Below are 12,751 nucleotides of genomic sequence, written 5' to 3' on the forward strand. Positions count from 1 at the left end.
AAGGAAACGCCGTAAGAAGAATGGAAACTGTGGACGAGGCCATGCATATAGCTAGAGGATATGGCATTGGTGGTGGGAATCAAGAAATCTCCAATGTTGTTTATGTTTTTGATTGTACAAAAATTTACTATATGAAAATGCTGGAGGCAAATCTAGTACCAGACAAATCAGGGTCATCATTGAAATATTGCCTGCATATTTCTTGTTTGAACTCTGGATCCTAAACAACTTCCCTTAGATTCAATTCATCTACCTTGGTAACAACTACTAAACAACCCTTTCATACATCAAGCAGCCCTCAAGCTATAGAACCAAAACTTACTTGGCTCATGCGACAAACTCTGACCATTTGCTCCATTTGCAATCAAACAAGATTTGATTCTTGAATGAATAAACGTAGCATTATAGGCTTCGAAATCCATTTTGGAAAGATTTATGTTTCATCCTGTTAAATTATGGTATGTTCTATGCTTATAGTAGTTTATTTATCTTTCTTATTATTATCCACATATTAGCAATCACATGTACATAAAGTAAAGTGTAGATAGAACATTAAACGATCGACAAAAAACAAGCCAAGACAAGAGGCACAAGATGTGGCGACTAGCCAGGGACAAACCCCAATGTGGGGAAACCCGTTGATCAAATCTTCCTTTATCTTCAATAATTAAGTAGACAGAAATAGTACATAAATATGATTTACATCAGCAACAACAAACCCTAGATCAACCAAACTAGGGCAAACAATATCTTGCAAACTGACCATTGGATCGGCTTGATTCCTTCACCAAAAAATGCGGCCTTCAGAGGAGATCCAGATTCACCTACATCGCAGTTTTGAGAGGCAGATTGATGGTCAACGCTGGTCAAACTTTGGTTTTGCAGTTGCAGCCCTCAATTCTGCACCTTCCTTCCACACGTGTGAGAGAAGAGTCCCTTTCTGTGCAGTAGGAGAAGAGCCTCATTTCTGTGCAGGAGAGAGAGAGAGATGTGATGAGATGTGAGTGAGTCCAAATGAGGAAAAGACCTCCTGTATTTATACACAACTTTTGATGATTGAATAGATGCGACTGTTGGGATTCTGAGCCTACATGAGTTGTAGGCCAACATGATAATTATTCCATAATCAAAATAAATTCATAACTTCATAAATATTTATCGGAATCGGATGATCTTTAGATCAATCCTACACCTCTTGACGAGAGGAATCTAATAAAAATATTATCAGCCATGAATAAGATGACCCACATGGATTTTGGTCCTAGTTGCCAATTTTAACACTCCCTCTCAACTAGGGAGAACTCCATCTGTAATCTGTCTGTCGGTTGCTACTATTCATCCATCAAATGCACTGCCCTATATAGCTTGATCCCTGCTCTGCTCTGCTCTATCCTGCCTGCTTTGCTTTGTTTTGTTCTGCTTTGTTCTGATCTGCTCTGCTCTGCTCTGTTCTGCTCTGCTCTGCTTTGTGCGAATTATGAAGAGGAAGAAATGATCGAGGATGTATCATACTGACCCAAAGTTAGTCTCAGAGTGTGTACCACTAGTCCCATACCAGTCTCAATCAACCCGAAGTCAGCGTCATAGTGGGTATAACTCCTACCACTGGTCCCAGATTAGTATCATCCTCCACTGACTCAAAGTCAGTCTCAGAGTGTGTACCATTGGTCCCAGACCAGTCTCAACCAAACTGAAGTCAACGTCATAGTAGGTACAACTCCTACCACTGGTCCCAGACCAGTATCATTGATCCCAGATCAATGAAGGTCATCCTAGCATAGGGAGTACAGTAGATACAACGATGCGTCCATCGATACTACTATGGTCCCTATCCTCATTTCCCTACTCATTGATCAGATGAGAGGTACTTGCCATGAGTCCCAGACTGCATGGGTAGGATGCCTCGACAGGAGAACTAATCAATCCTGTCCTCACAGGAGAACTAATCATCATGTTACACAATTTTCATGGAGAACACATCATCCATACCTCACAGGAGAACTAATCATCCTGCTACATAATTTTCATGGAGAACACATCATCCAAACCTCACAGGAGAACTAATCATCCTCCTACACAATCGTCATGGAGAACACATCATCCAGACCTCATAGGAGAACTGATCATCCTGTTACATAGTCACCATGGGGTGTCACAGGGAAAGTTTTGATTCTTTTACCTTGTACACGTACACCACCAGGGGATGGTGAGTCAGCCTGTGGTCATATGTTGCTCCAAGAAGTACCCCGCGCCCCCCGTAGCTCCAAGAGCTCCATACATCATATAGGACCCTCATCAGAGGGTTTCTGAATGACACCAAGTCGTTCTCAGAAAGTAAAAAATTTGACCTTTCTTAGGGGCTTTTTCAAAATATCGACGACCTTTTCATTTGTACCAATATGTTGGAGCCTTATAGCTCCCCGTTGCACCATATCTTGAATATAGTGGTACTTGATATCGATATGCTTGGAGCGATCATGAAATATGGGATTCTATGATAAACGAATCCCACTCTGGTTATCACACAGGATCACGGTGGTATCCAATGTAAATCCAAACAGCTCACTGAAGAGCTTTTGTAACCAGATTACCTCACAGGCAGCCATGCTAGTAGCAATATACTCTGCCTCGGCGGTGCTCAAAGCCACCGACTTCTGCTTCCTGCTCATCCAGGATATCGAAGCAGATCTCAAGGAGAAACAACACCCGGAAGTTCTCTTATGATCCACCACACTGCCTGCCCAATCAACATCAGTGTATCCAAGTAGTCTCACATCTCCAACAATGTATCTTAACCCATAAGTAATTGTGCCATGAAGATATCTCGACAGATTCTTGGCACCAATCCAATGTATGTGGTGAGGTTCAACCATATGTTGACTCAATGTGTTGACTGCGAAGCATATATCTGGACAGGAGTTCACTAAGAACATTAATGTTTCGACGAGTTGACGATATTTGGTGGCATTTCGTAAAACAGGTCTAGCAGCGCTACCGCATAACTTCTTAAATTCAAGCTCCATCGGAGTAGTAACAGGCTTGCAGTCCACCATACCGAATCTTTCCAATATCTTCACCACATAGTTTCCTTGAGATAGGAAAATTTCCCTTGGCTTCTGCCAGACTTCAAGTCCTCAGAAATAGTGCATCAGTCCTTGGTCTTTCATTTCAAATTTAGAATCCAACTCCCTCTTACATTTGTGAATGAGAGGGTCTACACCTGTTAGAAAGAGGTCATCCACATACAGTACTAGTATGAGAGGTTCATCATCTTCAACCTTAAAGTAAAGGTTAGGATCATCCTCACTCCTAGTGAATCCCAGCTTCATCAAGTAGCTATCGATCCTCTCATACCATGCTTAGGGTGCTTGCTTCAGCCCATAGAGAGCCTTCTTCAACCTACATACATGAGATTTTCAATCATAAATCTCAAATCCTTCGGGTTGCTCCACGTATACCTCTTCTTTTATCGAACCATGAAAGAACGCGGTCTTGACATCCATCTGATGTAGGTTCCATCCTTATGAAGCCGCAAGGGCTATGATCGAGCGGATGGTGGTATATCTGGCAACAGGTGCAAATATCTCGTAATAGTCTATACCTTCCTTTTGGGAGAAGCCACGAGCAACAAAATGAGCCTTATACTTTTTCGTACTTCCATCTGCTGCATGCTTTATCTTGTAAAGCCATTTAGAAGTGACAACTATCTTGTCCTGGGGTCTGGGAACTACTTCCCAGACATCATTCTTCATAATAGACTCATATTCTTCGGTCATATCATCCTTCCATACTTGATGCTTGACGACATCTGAGAATGATGAAGACTCATTTTGTATGACCGTGCTCATGATGGTCAGGTATCCTTGATACCTGTTAGGTTTCTTACTTTCATGGAAGGTTCCTCGGGGTGCAGTGTGTCCTTCAGCATCATCGACTAGCCCCCTAAGCTAAGAGGGCCTCTTCCTAGAAGAGGAAGGCTCAGGTGGATCAATAGGATCCATGGGTTCATCCACATCGGGCATTGTTACATCATCTTTTTCTTTTGGTTCCCTGGTGTTAACTTCTTGAGAGCTCCTTAAAGTAGGAAAATTGTTCACCTTGCCGAGAGCCATATCTTCGTCAAAGGTGACATCATGACTAATCACGACTTCCCTTTGACTGACTACATAGATTCTATAGCCCTTAGTATTTTAACCATAACCCACGAAGATTCCTTTCTTTCCAGATGCACCCAATTTATTCCTTTTATCTTTCGGCACATGAAAATATACAAGGCTTTCAAAAATTCTAAAATGAGATACGTCAGGTTTCTTACCAGTGAACAGTTCTTCAGGAGTCTTGGAACCAAATGCTTGATGAGGGCATCGGTTTTGTACATATACGGTGGTGCTTGCAACTTCGGCCCATAGAAACTTCGGAAGTCTTTGATCATGGAGCATGGCACGGACAACTTCCACGATTGTACGGTTCTTCCTTTCCGCCACACCATTCTGTTCAGGAGTATATAGTGTAGTAGTCTCCCTCTTAATGCCAGCCTCAGATATGTCTAAGTGAACCAACTGTAATATGTCGGAGGTCTTGCTTTGGCTTGAGGGGAATGGTCCCCTTTTGAGCTTTCCTTCGGCACATCCCGGACATACACCTTCTTTCTCTAGTCGAAATTCGAGCATCCCTGTCGCCATTTGTCTTACATCGGATAGAGCTTTATAATGAAGGTGGGAAAACCTCCAATGCCAAAGTTTGGACTGAAGAGATGTGTCACAAGATATGACACCTAGCGGACTTCCACCGACCTGATATAATGAATCAACTCGAAACCCAAGAGTAAAGCCATCTTTAACATTGTTTTTCCATACACGTACCTTGCCATCGCTGAAGGTCATCTTGTAGCCTTTGTCTTTCGTTGCCGAGATGGACACCAAGTTCTTTTTGAGGTCAGGTACATATAATACATCCTGTAAGTGGATCGTATTTCCTTGATTCAATTTGAGAGAGACATTGCCTACACCTTTCATGGGATATTTCATATTATCTCCAAGGACAATTTCCAGGTTAGTTTCTTTCTCTATCAGATTATGGAGAACTTCTTGTAACCAGTGAAGTGCCTTGAAGCACCACTATCAATAAGCCAATTTCCCAGCGAGTCTGGAGGAGCAGAGGTAGATAGAGCAGCTGGTAGATAATATTCATCCTGTTTATTGTCAACAGTGCTAGATTCATACTTGGAATTTCTAGCCTTCTTGAATGGTTGTCCTCTTCCTTGATTTCCAACACTCCTTTTACCTCTGCTATTAGATTTTCCATTCCTTTGATTGCCATGAGAGGGATTTTGATTGTCGTCCCGGTGAGAGTTCCTTCTATCAGGGCATTCCCTTGCATAGTGACCTGCGTTATCGCAAATGTAACATTGTCCTTTTCTTCACCCTTAGGTATAGCCTTTCTTTTTGATTTAGTCCCAGAATTATTTCTTTTCTTAGCATGAGAAGAAAAGGCAACAGGAGGACCTTTAGGCATGGGCATTTCTTGCTCTTCTATCCTTGTTTCTTCTTGAATGCATCTTGCCATTAATTCCTCGAAACCAGGAATTACGTTATTGTTGAGAAGAGTAGTCCTGAACACGTACCATTCAGATGGTAATCCTCCAAGGGTTGAGAGTGCCATTTCCCTATCAGTGATAATTTCTCCAATAGATAGGAGATCATTCTTGATCTCGGTGATTCTTAAGAAGTATGCTTGCATGCTCTCATATTTGCCCTTCTTAATTTTCTTCAGCTTATTTCTAAGAAACAAAACTTGATTTGCATCATTAACTTTAAATAAACTCACCAGTCTATCGTAGATTTCCTTGGAGGTGTTTAGATCGGAGATGTAGGCCACCAAATGCTTGTCGATAGAGTCCTGGATGATCTTCTTTGTTTTGACTTCTTTGGATTTCCATTTGCTCCTGGCAACAATGAGTGCATTTGATGGAGGCTCAACAATATTGCCTCTCATATGTCCAACACTCCTTGATCTTCTAAAGTTAGATCGATAGACATCTTCCATCCGTGATAGTCAGCTTTCTCATGGAGCTTGTCCTCAGCAGGGAAGAGTGTTGAGGACCCCATAGTTCTTTTAGGATAGCCATGCCAATCTTCTCTTAGGTGATTGCTCTTGTTTTTGCTCGGGCTTTGTCTTCACCTCAGCTCTGATACCATGTTAAATTATGGTATGTTCTATGCTTATAGTAGTTTACTTATCTTTCTTATTATTATCCACAGATTACCAATCACATGTACATAAAGTAAAGTGTAGATAGAACATTAAACGATCGACAGAAAACAAGCCAAGACAAGAGACACAAGATGTGGCGGCTAGCCAGGGACAAACCCCAATGTGGGGAAACCCTTTGATCAAATATTCCTTTATCTTCATTAATTTAGCAGAGAGAAATAGTACATAAATCTGATTTACATCAGCAACAGCAAACCCTAGATCAACCAAACTAGGGCAAACAATATTTTGCAAACTGACCGTCAGATCAGCTTGATTCCTTCACCAAAAAATGCGGCCTTCAGAGGAGATCTAGATTCACCTACAACACACTTCTGAGAAGCAGACTGATGGTCAATGCTGGTCAAACTTTGGTTCTGCAGTTGCAGCCCTAAATTCTGCACCTTCCTTCCACATGTGTGAGAGAAGAGTCCCTTTCTACGCAGTAGGAGAAGAGCCTCTTTTCTGCGTAGGAGAGAGAGAGAGATGTGATGAGATGTGAGTGAGTCCAAATGAGGAAAAGACCTCCTGTATTTATACACAACTGTTGATGATTGAATAGATGCGACTGTTGGGCTTCTGAGCCTACATGAGTTGTAGGTCGGCTTGATAATTATTCCATAATCAAAATAAATTCATATCTCCATAAATACTTATCGGAATCGAATGATTTTTAGATCAATCCTACACCTCTCAACGAGAGGAATCTAATAAAAATATTATTAGCCATGAATAAGATGACCCACATGGAGTTTGGTCCTAGTTGCCAATTTAACACATCCTGGCAACAATATCTATAAGGATGGGAGTGCAAGGACTGGCTAGTAATGCCATAACATAGGTTGAAATTTCAACTGGTATATTTGGCATCACAAATCAAGGTTTCTATTCTGTCCAATCACTGTTGTCTGCAATTTTTCCACACCCTTTTCCACTTATCTTCCCAAAAGATCCCTTGGCTGAGATTCCTTTGAAACTGCTGCTCCCCTCACTGAAACTCTTAGATTGTCTTTGGGAGGGACAACCACTAGTTGTGCTATGCTACTGTGACAGAAAGGGAAAGCTGGAGGAGGAGAATATGATGTGGTAGGATTAGGTTTATTGTGACAACATAGTGTTAGAGTGCAAAGGGCACACATTTGATGCCCACAGCCCTGAACTTCAATGGTACACAATTGATCAAAGCAAATGCAACAAACCTCAGATTCACTAGCATCAGAAATATTATCTTCAATGTCGTCTTCTTGATCAGTGGAAGAAGACACTGAAGAGGCAGCTCCAAACATAATGCTTTTCTCCCTGGCTCGATTGGCCTCCATAAGGGCCTTTTCTAACAAGATCTTAGCCTCTGGATTGAGTTGATTATGAATTTCCACGGTGTAGGCCAAACCAATGGTTCTGCAGAACTAAGATTTAGTAAGGCTGCATAAGCAGAGTGTTTGTACTTAAGGGCTACCGCATATGGGATGCGTCCAGACGCATCTCACTGAATGCAGTCAAAACCCCAAGCCAACAATTCTCGCACAGAATCCAAGTAGCCTCCTTAAGCAGCAAGGTGTAGAGGCGTGATCCCTGGTCATCCATGAGCTCCAGTGGTTGTGCAAACTAAAGCCCCATTTCTCAACAACAACTGAACAACCCCTACATGTTTCATTCAGGCCGCAAGGTGTAATGAAGTGGCTCCAACCCCATCTCTCATGTTTACAAACCAAAAATCCCCAAGAGTTTGCAATAGGAGTAGACTGGGCAGCTGAGAGAATGGCTTCCAAGCAATTAGTGTGCCCATAGTTTGCAGCATAGTGCAAGCAAGTTCTCCAATGCAACGAGTCAAACAACAATATATTTGCACCAGCTTGCAGAAGCCTCTCAATGCAGGAAACCTTCCCATACATGGCGGCCATCATCAGAGGAGTCTGTTTGTTGTGACTCAGGGCATCAAGATGCAAATTCCGGTCCAACAGATATGACAGGACATCAATCTGGCCATTTGCAGCAATAATATGCAATGGAGACATCTTTTCATAGACTGTGGTCTCTGAGATCAAATGGGGCTCTCGCTCAAGAGCAGCCTCCACCCTTTGCAAATCCCCTTGCTGGATGACAGAGAAGAAGGCATGTTCATTGGAGACACTGCAGCTCAGAGCCTGACCCATTTATTACCAAATCTTTCCCGCTGAATCCCCAATGCCTTGAGCCCCTTATCAACACCTCTCAGGCATTTGAATCCTGAAAAATCTAACTCGAGACTCTTGAAACCAACCGTGTAATCAATTAATCAATCAGTGAATCCCATCTCTGCTGCATCAGCAAAAGACAGATCCATTGAAAGAACAAATACCCAACTACAACAGGTTTCTAAACATGCATAAAAAATGATACTATCTATCTGCCAAGTTCCATGTGCAAATAGTTTGACATCCACTTACGACTGGAAAGAAATCCAAAGTAGTATGGATTATTTTAAGTTCAAAGGTCTCATGAGCTACTATACTACAAATTCCATTATTCTTTTGTCAAACTGCAAACCTCTATAAACAATGTAACCAGTGAAAATACTAACTAGTTAAAAACAGAAAATCAAAAATTAGCACGCACATGATGCAAAATACCAACTCCTATGTAGAACGAATTTAGGTAAATTTTCACCAAGAAATCGTGCCACAAAATTAATTACTGTGGAGAATTCAATGAGGATCAAATAATTAAAGGGAGCTTTGGCTCTGTTTCATTTCCCAGGTCCTAACGCAGCTTCAGAACTAAATTGGAAAACGAGAGTAAAAATAGCTTTAGATGCAACACAGGGTAGTTTTTTCATGTCCTCTTTTCTGTGATGTACTTTATAAAAATTTAAACGCCGGTAGATGTCTACTCTATGCTTCAAAAGGAAAACGACATATTTTTCATGCAATTTCTTATGTAGATTTCTACTTTTATCTCTTAAAGGGAATTAATGCATAACAATATCTCCATTTTTATTCAAAGGATTGGAATACATGCATGTAGATTGTACCCCAAAGATTATTCATAGGGATGTGAAAACAATGAACATTCTTCTAGACAACAATTTAAAAGGAAACCTTGGTGACTTTGGTCTTTCAAAGGTATGGATTGATGAGGAGGATGGGGAGCCTTCTCATGTTACCACTATAGTGAAAGGAACTGCAGGATACCTTGATCCAGAGTATATCACACACATAACTTGTACCCTCTTTACAATAATAGTGATGGTGAAGGAATTGTATTTGTTGTAGAATCTGACTTTTTCATTTTTCTTGCCATTCTTAGCTTAGATTTTCTTTCGGTTTTGTTTAATAGGTATTTTAACACTCAAAGGTTGACTGAGAAGAGTGATGTGTATAGTTTTGGAGTAGTTTTGTTAGAGATCATGTGCAGTATTGCTTCCATCTGAGAAACATTACTGTGGGTCATATAGATAAAATAAGGGTATTCATATGATGTCAGAGTTAGATCTGTTGCTGCAAAGGACAAAAGTGGGAGTTGGATCTTCATCTTGGCAGCAATATCTATAAGTATGGGAGTGCAAGGACTGGCTAGTAATGCCATATCATAGGTTGAAATTTCAATTGGTATATTTGGCATCACAAATCAAGGTTTCTGTTCCATCCAATCACTGCTGTCCACAATTTTCCAAACCGTTTTCCACTTATCTTCCCAAAATATCCCTTGGCTGAGATTCCTTTGAAACTGTTGCTCCCCTCACTGAAACTCTTAGATTGTCTTGGCTTGTTGGTCTTTGAAGAATCATTGTCAGTGCAGCTCTCTTTGGGAGGGACAACCACTAGTTGTGCTATGCTACTGCGACAGAAAGGGAAAGATGGAGGAGGAGAATATGCTGTGGTAGGATTAGGTTTATTGTGACAACATAGTGCTAGAGTGCAGAGGGCACACATTTGATGCCCACAGTCCTAAACTTCAATGGTACACAATTGATCAAAGCAAATGTAACAAACCTCAGATTCACTGGCCTGCATATTGGCACAAACAAAGACAACCAATCAGTTGCAATGATAGTCACTTGACATTTGAAGAAAACAGATAACCAATACAACTTCTTAGTCTGATATGTGTCTTAATTCTACCAAGTTCCAACCAATCAATAGACATTTGAGATTAGAAGCAAGAACGCACATCATAAATATTATCTTCAATGTTATCTTCTTGATTAGTGGAAGAAGACATTGAAGAGGCAACTCCAAACATAATGTTTTTCTCCCTTGCTTGATTGGCCTCCATAAGGGCCTTTTTCCAACAAGAGCTTAGCCTCTGGATTGAGTTGACTTATGAATTTCCACAGTGTAGGCCAAACCAATGGTTCTGCAGAACTGGGATTTAGTAAGGTTGCACAGGAAAAGTGTTTGTACTTAAGGGCTACCGCATATGGGATGCGTCTGCCAAGTAAAACACATTAATCAGTAGTCTATGAAAATATCTTGGTAAATTCTCTCTTTTTATCTCCTATTACAGTAGTCCTATTTGTAACAAACTAAACATATAATAAAGTTTGAGTAAACAGGAGGAATGAAGTTATGCTCTCAAAGAGAGTTAAGGGAGTTCTCACCCAGACACATCTCGCTGAATGCGATCAGCACCCCAAGCCAACAATTCTTGCACAAAATCCAAGCAGCCTCCTCGAGCAACAAGGTGCAGAGGTGTGCTCCCTGGTCGCCTGTAAGGGAAAAACATACAAAGAAGGGTGGGTTTGATTAAATCTTGAGGCGGAAGGCACCTTGCCTATTCAGTCACAAACAACAAAAATACAAAGTTGACATAATTTCCTTTCAAGTTATGATAGAGCACATGCTGTTCAGTGAAGAAAGATCCATTTGACACAAATTTTCAAGAAAAAAACTCAATTTTCACGAAAGAGGCACACATGTTATTAAAATGAAGAGCAATATTTCAGATGTGACAACTATGGTTTCGATGATACAAACAAACTAATTAGAAAACTAGGTGTCTCTATCTCTTACTCATGAACTCCAGTGGTTGCGCAAACTAAAAACCTATTTCTCAACAACAACTGAACAACCCCTGCATGTTTCATTCGGGCCGCAAAGTGTAATGAAGTGGCTCCAACCCCATCTATTGTGTTTACAAACTGGGCAAATCCCCAAGATTCTGCAATGGGAGTAGACTAGGCAACTGAGAGAATGGCTTCCAAGCAATTAGTGTGCCCATAGTTTGCAACATAGTGCAAGCAAGTTCTCCGATGCAACGAGTCAAACAATAGTATATTTGCACCAGCTTGCAGAAGCCTCTCAATGCAGGAAACCTTCCCATACATGGCGACCATCATGAGAGGAGTCTATTTGTTGCGACTCAGGGCATCAGGATGCAACAATTCTCACACAGAATCCAAGTAGCCTCCTCGAGCAGCAAGGTGCAGAGGCATGCTCCCTGGTCGTCTGTAAGGGAAAAAACATACAAACAAGGGTGGGCTTGTTTAAATCTTGAGGCAGTGTGAACCTTTCCTATTCAGTCACAAACAAAAAAATACAAAGTTGTCAGAATTTCCTTTCAAGAGAGCAGCGTCCACCCTTTGCAAATCCCCTTGCTGGACGACAACGAAGAAGGCATGTTCATTGGAGACACTGCAGTGCAGAGCCTGACCCATTTATTACGAAATCTTGCCCGCTGAATCCTAATGCCCTAAGCCCCTTATCAACACCTCTCACACATTTGAATCCTGGAAAATCTAACTCGGGAGTCTCAAATAACTTACCAGACAATCCTGAGAAAAGTTTCGCCTTGCTTGTAGAATCTCGGTCCATGGAATACCATGGTGAAGGTGTAGAATCTCGGTCCATGGAATACCATGGTGGAGCTGTCGAATGAGACATTTCCTGCACACTAAAGCCTCTTAGGGCGCAATAAACAAAATAAAAAGATTAAGTTTCGATTGTTATTTTTTCAATAACAACGAGATTTTTTATTAACTGTGGTAAACATTTTAATCATCCTACATCAGATCAAACGAGATTTTTTAATAACTGTGGTAAACATTTTAATCATCCTACATTAGATCAGACAAATCATAATAAAACACATAAAACAAGAAGAGTTGATTAAAGAAACACTTTATGTCGTAATTATTATACGAAGTAGGTTAACACATTCAATAATAATATAATTATTATACAAAGTAAGATCAATATCTTTTTTTGCAAATATCTGTTTGAGTCAAATATATTGAAACACATTTTTTTAAAGTTTATAAGAGATCGTCTTTTTCCCTCGTTATTAAACTCCATTTTGCTTCCATCAAAATTACATAATATTTCACTTAAATTTAATATTTTAAAATTCCATAACATTTCACTTAAAACTGGTTGGTTACTTCATGATTTAGGTATTATTTAATAATACCCTTCTTTTTACTTCAATTTCACTAAAACTTGTTACTTATGAGGTAGATATTATTTAATAAAATCTTTTTCTTTACTTACAGTTTGCCATTTTTAAAATTTTGATTTGGAAT

At 40.4% G+C, this 12,751-nt stretch overlaps 2 pseudogenes; both read right to left on the minus strand.

The window, feature by feature from the left end:
• Positions 1 to 7,128: 7,128 nt before the first annotated feature.
• Positions 7,129 to 8,564, minus strand: LOC149203178 (putative E3 ubiquitin-protein ligase XBAT31 pseudogene; annotated as a pseudogene).
• Positions 8,565 to 9,858: 1,294 nt separating this feature from the next.
• LOC149203179 (putative E3 ubiquitin-protein ligase XBAT31) lies at positions 9,859 to 11,887 on the minus strand (annotated as a pseudogene).
• Positions 11,888 to 12,751: the final 864 nt, after the last annotated feature.

Source organism: Pinus tabuliformis, chromosome 2_1, assembly GCF_031772625.1.
Source record: "Pinus tabuliformis cultivar Carrire ecotype Pingquan chromosome 2_1, CPIR1, whole genome shotgun sequence".
In the NCBI taxonomy this organism is placed as follows: domain Eukaryota; kingdom Viridiplantae; phylum Streptophyta; class Pinopsida; order Pinales; family Pinaceae; genus Pinus; species Pinus tabuliformis.